Here is a 7507-nt window from a genome sequence, read left to right on the forward strand (position 1 = left end):
GCAGGTACAAATTGTGCATTTGTGTCCAAGAAGAGCATATCCCCAGCAGAGAGTCCGATATCGACCTTTACATTGGGAGTCTGACCTGTGTCAAACATGGGTGTTATGTTACACTGCTTTTCCATGTGATGAAATCTCTACAATTTTTCGTTATAAATATATCATTCAAGCTCAATTATATATGTACTGTGTTTCACGTTATCGATCATTGCCCCCGAGTATCCCGGTCTCTGCTCTTTAGCAATTGTCAAGCAGTGTACTTATTAGGTGTCTGTTTAGGGCGCTGAGTCGAAACAAGGCCCCGGGAGTAGACAACATTGCATTACAATTACTGACGGCCTTGGGAGAGCCAGTCCTGACAAAACTCTACGATCTAGTGAGCAAGATGTATGAGACAGGCGAAATACCCTCAGACTTCAAGAAGAATATAATAATTCCAATCCCAAAGAAAGCAGGTGCTGACAGATGTGAAAATTACCGAACAATCAGTTTAATAAGTCACGGATGCAAAATACTAACGCGAATTCTTTACAGACGAATGGAAAAACTGGTAGAAGCCGACATCGAGGAAGATCAGTTTGCATTCCGTAGAAATATTGGAACACGTGAGGCAATACTGACCCTACGACTTATCTTAGAACCTAGATTAAGGAAAGGCAAACCTACGTTTCTAGCGTTTGTAGACTTAGAGAAAGCTATTGACAATGTTGACTGGACTACTCTCTTTCAAATTCTGAAGGTGTCACGGGTAAAATACAGGGAGCGAAAGACTATTTACAATTTGTACAGAAACCAGATGGCAGTTATAAGAGTTGAGGGGCATGAAATGGAAGCAGTGGTTGGGAAGGGAGTGAGACAGGGTTGTAGCCTCTCCCCGATGTTATTCAATCTGTATATTGAGCAAGCGGTAAAGGAAACAAAAGAAAAATTCGGAGTAGGTATTAAAATCCATGGAGAAGAAATAAAAACTTTGAGGTTCACCGATGACATTGTAATTCTGTGAGAGACAGCAAAGGACCTGGAAGAGCAGCTGAACCGAATGGAACAGTCTCTTGAAAGGAGGATATAAGATGAACATCAACAAAAGCAAAACGAGGATAATGGAATGTAGTCTAATTAAGTCGGGTGATGCTGAGAGAATTAGATTAGGGGATGAGACACTTAAAGTAGTAAAGGAGTTTTGCTATTTGGGGAGAAAAATAACTGATGATCGTCGAAGTAGAGAGGATATCAAATGAAGACTGGCAATGGCAAGGAAAGCGTTTCTGAAGAAGAGAAATCTGTTAACATCGAGTATAGATTTAAGTGTCAGGAAGTCGTTTCTGAAAGTATTTGTATGGAGTGTAGCCATGTATGGAAGTGAAACATGGACGATAAATAGTTTGGACAGGAAGAGAATAGAAGCTTTCGTAATGTGGTGCTACAGAAGAATGCTGAAGATTAGATGGGTAGAACACGTAACTAATGAGGAGGTACTGAATAGGATTGGGGAGAAGAGAAATTTGTGGCACAACTTGACTAGAAGAAGGGATCGGTTGGTAGGACATGTTCTGAGCCATCAAGGGATCACCAATTTAGTACTGGGGGGCAGCGTGGAGGGTAAAACTCATAGAGGGAGACCAAGAGATGAATACACTAAGCAGATTCAGAAGGATGTTGGCTGCAGTAGGTACTGGGATATGAAGAAGCTTGCACAGGATAGAGTAGCATGGAGAGCCGCATCAAACCAGTCTCAGGACTGAAGACCACAACAACAACAACATTCATTTTTAATTGAACTGTTATAAATCCGGAATTCGTCATGTAGCAAGTAAATGACGGAAACGCAAAATCTCTGTCAACAAAGAAACTACCACAGCCAGCAGTTCAGATAATATCTTTCAAGTGGAGCTGAGTGACATGAAAGTATAGCGTGCAGATGGGAAGGATACTTCCAGATTCACAACTTACCTAGGAAATACTTTGACAAGAGAATATTTCGAGGCAATAAACCGAGGCATGTCTGGTTTGAAAATTACGGGGAGTGTACATTTTCCTTTTTCTCCTACGAAAATTACTCACTGCCACGTTGCCTCGCAAGAAACCCAGAACGTATTATCTACCTGTGAGCGTTCCAGAGCTAAGTACAAGACTCGGGCGTCCTACCTTTTTGCTGCCACCATGTTAAGTACAGACGCGAGCGGTAAACGGTGCGTGCAGGCAGACCTACAGCTATATAATTAGAACCTCATCCACCGAGTTGCCTACTTTTTCTCCAAAATTACGACTTATTATGTTTATTAGCACGTCCCTGCCTTGTGAACCGGCGCCGCCGAAGTATTCGATAATTTTATAGCGCACATTTCTCAGCGCTAACTGTAATTATATTAATAGGGACGAGCCCCTCCGACAGCCAACTGCGGAGCGGTTCTCGGAAGCTCGCTTTCGAAATGTCTTCCTTTCAGCGGCACGCACTTCCCCTGCGGGCCTTGTCATCCACTCCCGAATTTTAACGTCTTTATTAGCTAAGACGCAGAATTTCTCTAATAAAAAAAGTCGCGAAGAATAGCTGGGTTACTTCGGTGCCATTTCACGGCTCACACGAAACCAATATAGACATTGTTCTATCCACCAAATACGGTCGGCATCAAACGTATAACTGTGGCAGCAAGAAAATCCCCTGCCACCGAAATTGTTGCTGTTATGGGTCGGTTTCTTACATGCAGCAATTGGTAAGATGACAGAGTTAGGCAACAGCTATTACAAAAATAGAAGATAACGAAGATTCGTAACAACTAGTATACACCCGATTCTTTCAAGAATCGATCTCCCATGTGTTAAATACTCACTAAGACAGAGAAAACGACGTATCACGAAAGAAATAGCCGAATGGGACCCTCGGCGTCGTGTTGCTTGACAAGAAATGTTGGATGTCCTCCTGAGGGATATCGTGCCAAGTTCCGTCCAGTTCGTGATTTGGAAAGTGAAAATTTCTTAACCTTTGGAGGGCCCTACCATAATTCTTCAAACGTTATCATTTGGGGAGAGATCCAGCGCGACCTTTGTGGTCAAGATACAGCTTGGCAAGGGCGGAGTAGAAACGCCTACCGCGTGCGGACGCGCGTTATCTTCCTGAAATGTACACCCAGAGTGGCTTACCATGAAGGGCAACAAAATGAGGCATATAAAGTCATCGACTTACCGCTGCACTGTAAAGATGCCACTGATGAAAACCAAAGGGATCCTGCTACGATAAGAAATGGCACCTCGTACCATCAGTCCCGATTGTCAGGCTCTACGGATGCGACAGTCAGGCTGGTATCCAACCGCTGTTCGAGGCGTCTTGAGACACGGCTTCGCCGGTCATTAGGGCTCAATTATACACCACTGGATATAAAAAAAATGAAATGATCGTATGGCATTGTTGGCCGGGAGGCCCCATTCGGGTTTGGCCGCCAAGTGCAAGTCTTATTTCACATGCGTGCCGATCATGAGGATGAAATGATGATGAGGACAACACAACACCCAGTCCACGAATGGAGGAAATCTCCAGCCCAGCCGGAAATCGAACCCGGGCCCACTACATGGGAGGCAAGCACGTTACCACTCAGCTAAGCAGGCGGACTACCATTGAAGACAAATTTACTCCAATCTTTCATGTTCCAAGTCGAAGTCGTGACTGGAGACGCCCCGCATAGCAGTGGGGTACAAACCTGTTGTCGACCGCCATAAATCCCGATAACCATGAGTGACGATTTGGGTGCCATTCCTTCTCAAAGCAGGACCCATTTGGCTGTTATCCGCTGCATCCTTACAGCGCACATTCTCCTTATAACATTCCTCCCCCCCCCCCTTTCTGTTGCCCTTTATGGCAAGACATTCTAGGCTTATATTCCAGCAAGATAACTCACGCTCACACTCGGCGAGGGTTTCTAATGCTTGTCTTCGTGCTTGCCAAATCCTACCTCGACCATAAAGGTCACCGGGTCTGTCCTCATTTGAGAATATCTGTAGCATTAGGGGCAGGGCCCTTCAACCAATTTGGGATTTAAACGACCTGAGATGCCAACTGGACAGAATTTGGCACGATATTCCCAGAAGGACGTAAACAACTCTGTCAATCAGTGCATAAAGGCCAAGGGTGGACCAACCCTTTTTGAACCTCGTTGTTACTGGCGACGAGACCTTCGTTTAAGTCTGGAAACATAGGGGCAGCCGACTTCCTTCCCCGTCCTTCCCTAATCCGATGAGACCGATGATCTCACTGTTTAGTCTCCTCCCCCAAAAAAACCAACCTTCGTAAAAAAAATGGATGTGGATTGTTATCCATCGGCATGGTGGTTATTCACGATAATATTCTCTCATCTTCTCCTGGGTTGACGAAGGGCTTGCGTCGGCAGTGGAAAGTTTCTGAACATCCGTCTGATATTCCGGACATGACTCCAAGTGATTACGTTCTTGACGGAGGTTTTGGCCGTAAAACACTACAGAACTGATAACGAACTGAAGCAGGAAGTTAGTGACTGGTACAACAACTTGGCGGTAAGTGAGTGTGCTGAAGGAATAGGAAAGGTAGAGGGGCGCTTCGATAAATGTTTGACTTTGAATGGCGACTACGTACATAAATAACAAAGATATCTCCGTGTGTCGTAAATTAAGTTTACGTTCACTATCCTGAATGAAAATGTTTGGAAAAACAAACGTTCCTTACTTTTAGAGTGAACACTCGTAACGAGAGTTTAACTTTTGCTTTCTTATGACCTCTTCGAAGCCACATGTAACTATTCGTGGTTATTTACCACTTTTGCAGTTTTATGTGTTGTACAGAGCGGTGGGTGGTTTCCTGTACACCCTCTCTCTCCCTTGCACCTTTTATAACACGGTCGTAATCGCTTAGGTATTTCTATAAACAATGTAATAAATTTTCGGATTCACCGCTCTTCATGAACCTACAAGAGCGATAGGACACGCTCAGTTAGATACTGGCGAGTCCCAACAAGAGTTCGGCTCCTTTTACGGTCGGTGTAATGAATGAAAGATTTCGTCGTTACTGCTGCGAAATAGACCTGACACTAAAAATCACACCCCTGTCACCCCCTGCTGCTTATCTAATAATTCCAATTTAAAAGTCGCTTTTACGGTGTCTTGATGGGTGAGCAGCACAGCGATACAGGGGTCGGCACCGTGCAGGTACTTAAGGGGAGAGCACAGGGTTCCCTTCGGAGTCTCGCAGGTCGCGATAAATGACGCTTTAACGGCGCCTGACGATGCGACCGGGCGGCCGCAACGCAAAGAATCCGGCTTCGGAAAATTAATTCCGAAAATTATGAATTTAATTAAAGTGAAAAGTCGTAAACCAGGACAGCCCCTACAGCTTTCCTGCGGTCTGGAAGGGCGCAAGGGCGCGAAAACGTATGCCGCGCGTTGTTACTCAACTGCGAAAACGTTTTCCCTCCTCGCGTTTAAGTACTCTGTCCGCGATTTAATAACACGGAAGTAATAGTCCGCTCAAGAGTCCAGCCAGATGTTTCTGGATGTATTTGGCTCGCAATGTTATGGGTAACGCGTGCTGGATTCAGACAACAGATCGCAATAACCGGACTGTGAATAAAGAAATAAAGTGCAACAACAGAAGCCGAAGGTAAGTTTGTTTCACCACCGCAGTTCATGCTGATAGTACCTTCCGCCAACATTTGAATTTCCTTACGCGAGCACCTACGGTTTAATGTGGTCTCCGAGCCACGTTACAACTTTTTTTCCATATTCACAAACAACTGTCGGGTGTGAAAGACGTGATAGCCTAAGCGAAACAGAATCAACGTGCTTTCTATTACCAACTCAGTTAGCGATGCACATGCGAAGAACAATACCTGAATAACATGCAAGTACGATTATATCTTTCTGCATCTACAGCTATACTCCGCAAGCCACATTGCGGTGTGTAGCTGAGGGTACCTTGTGTACCAGTACCTCTTCTCGCTCCCCCCTCCCACCTCTTTTTTCCTGTTCCATTCGCCAGTAGTTCGAGGGAAGAACGATTGCCAGTACCTCCGATGGGGCTCAATCTGCCGGATTCCATCTTCATCGCCTTTTCGTGAGATACACGATGGAGAAAGCAATATACTGCTTGGCGCATCTCGAAATGTACGCTCTCTGGACTTGAACAATAAACCACACCAGTGATACAGAACGCCTCTCTTGCAGCGTCTGCAGCTGGAGTTGGCTGAGCATCTCCGTGACGCTTTTGCGGTTCCTAAATAAAGCTGTAACGAAAAGCGCCGCTCTTCTTTGTATGTTGTCTGTTTCCTCTATCAGTCCTATCTGGTACGGACGACGAGCAATACAGGATTGTTCCAGTGAATCTAAGTATGGTATCTGCATCACTCGCGATTAATTCTGTGTGGTGATTCCATTACAGATCGCTATATACGCATACTCCTCGATATTTCAGTGACTGACAAAGGGTCTTATTTGCAATATGTTGCATTTGTGTAGGTTGAGAGTCAATTGCAGCTTCTTGCAATAAGCGTCGGTCCTCTGCAGATCTTCCTGCATTTCGCTACAATTTTCTACCGTCGCAACTTCTCTGTATACAAGAACATCGTCCGCGAAAAGCCTCGTCGAACTTCCGACGTTATCTGCTGGGTCACTTCTATGTAAGTGACCTAGCAGATAACGTTAGAAATTGTACTGAGAATGACAATACCTGATCCGGAACCAAGTGGCGGCCGGCAATGAAACACATGCAATCACCTCTCAGATGATTCCGTTGCGGAACCATGTCTACTGAGACTTTCTTTGCGTCTGTTATCGTGTATATTCCAACGTGTTAGTTTTCGGTACTGCCGAGGATAATTTCGCGCCTCAACCATATAGTTCACCATGTACAAAAAATGTGTCTGAATTCCTAAGGGACCAAACTGCCGAGGTCATCGGTCTCTAAAATTACACATAACACACACACACACACACACACACACACACACACACACACACACATGCCCGAGAGAGGACTCGGACCTCAGGCGGGAGGGGCCGCGCAATCCGTGACATGGCGCCTCAAACCACGCGGCCACTCCACGCGACTCACCATCTACACATATTCTCAGCAACCACTTGAAGATGTGTGTCTGAGGGTACTTCTGGTGCCATTATATGAACCTCCATTCCCTGTCCGATTTACGAAGGGCGTGTGGGAAGCTCTAATTTATCGGATTTCTTCTTTGAGGTTGTCACACAAGCCATATGTCGGAGGAATTAATAGCTCATCCGATCTTCCTCGAGCGTACTTATTCAGAATTTCTATAGCAAACCTCACCGTGATGCACAACACCTCTCGCCGACTGAACGATCCCGTGAAGAAACGTGCCGCTCTTCGTTGAATCTTCTGTTAATCCAGCCTGGTTTCACCGTGATAAAGAATATTCAGCTATCCGTGGAAAATGTGTCTTGTAAACCATTTCTTCCGTGGATAAACTACATTTCCTTCAGAGTTTTCCGTGGTTCTGTAGAACATAATTTACCTACT

This window comes from Schistocerca nitens, chromosome 12, assembly GCF_023898315.1.
Source record: "Schistocerca nitens isolate TAMUIC-IGC-003100 chromosome 12, iqSchNite1.1, whole genome shotgun sequence".
In the NCBI taxonomy this organism is placed as follows: domain Eukaryota; kingdom Metazoa; phylum Arthropoda; class Insecta; order Orthoptera; family Acrididae; genus Schistocerca; species Schistocerca nitens.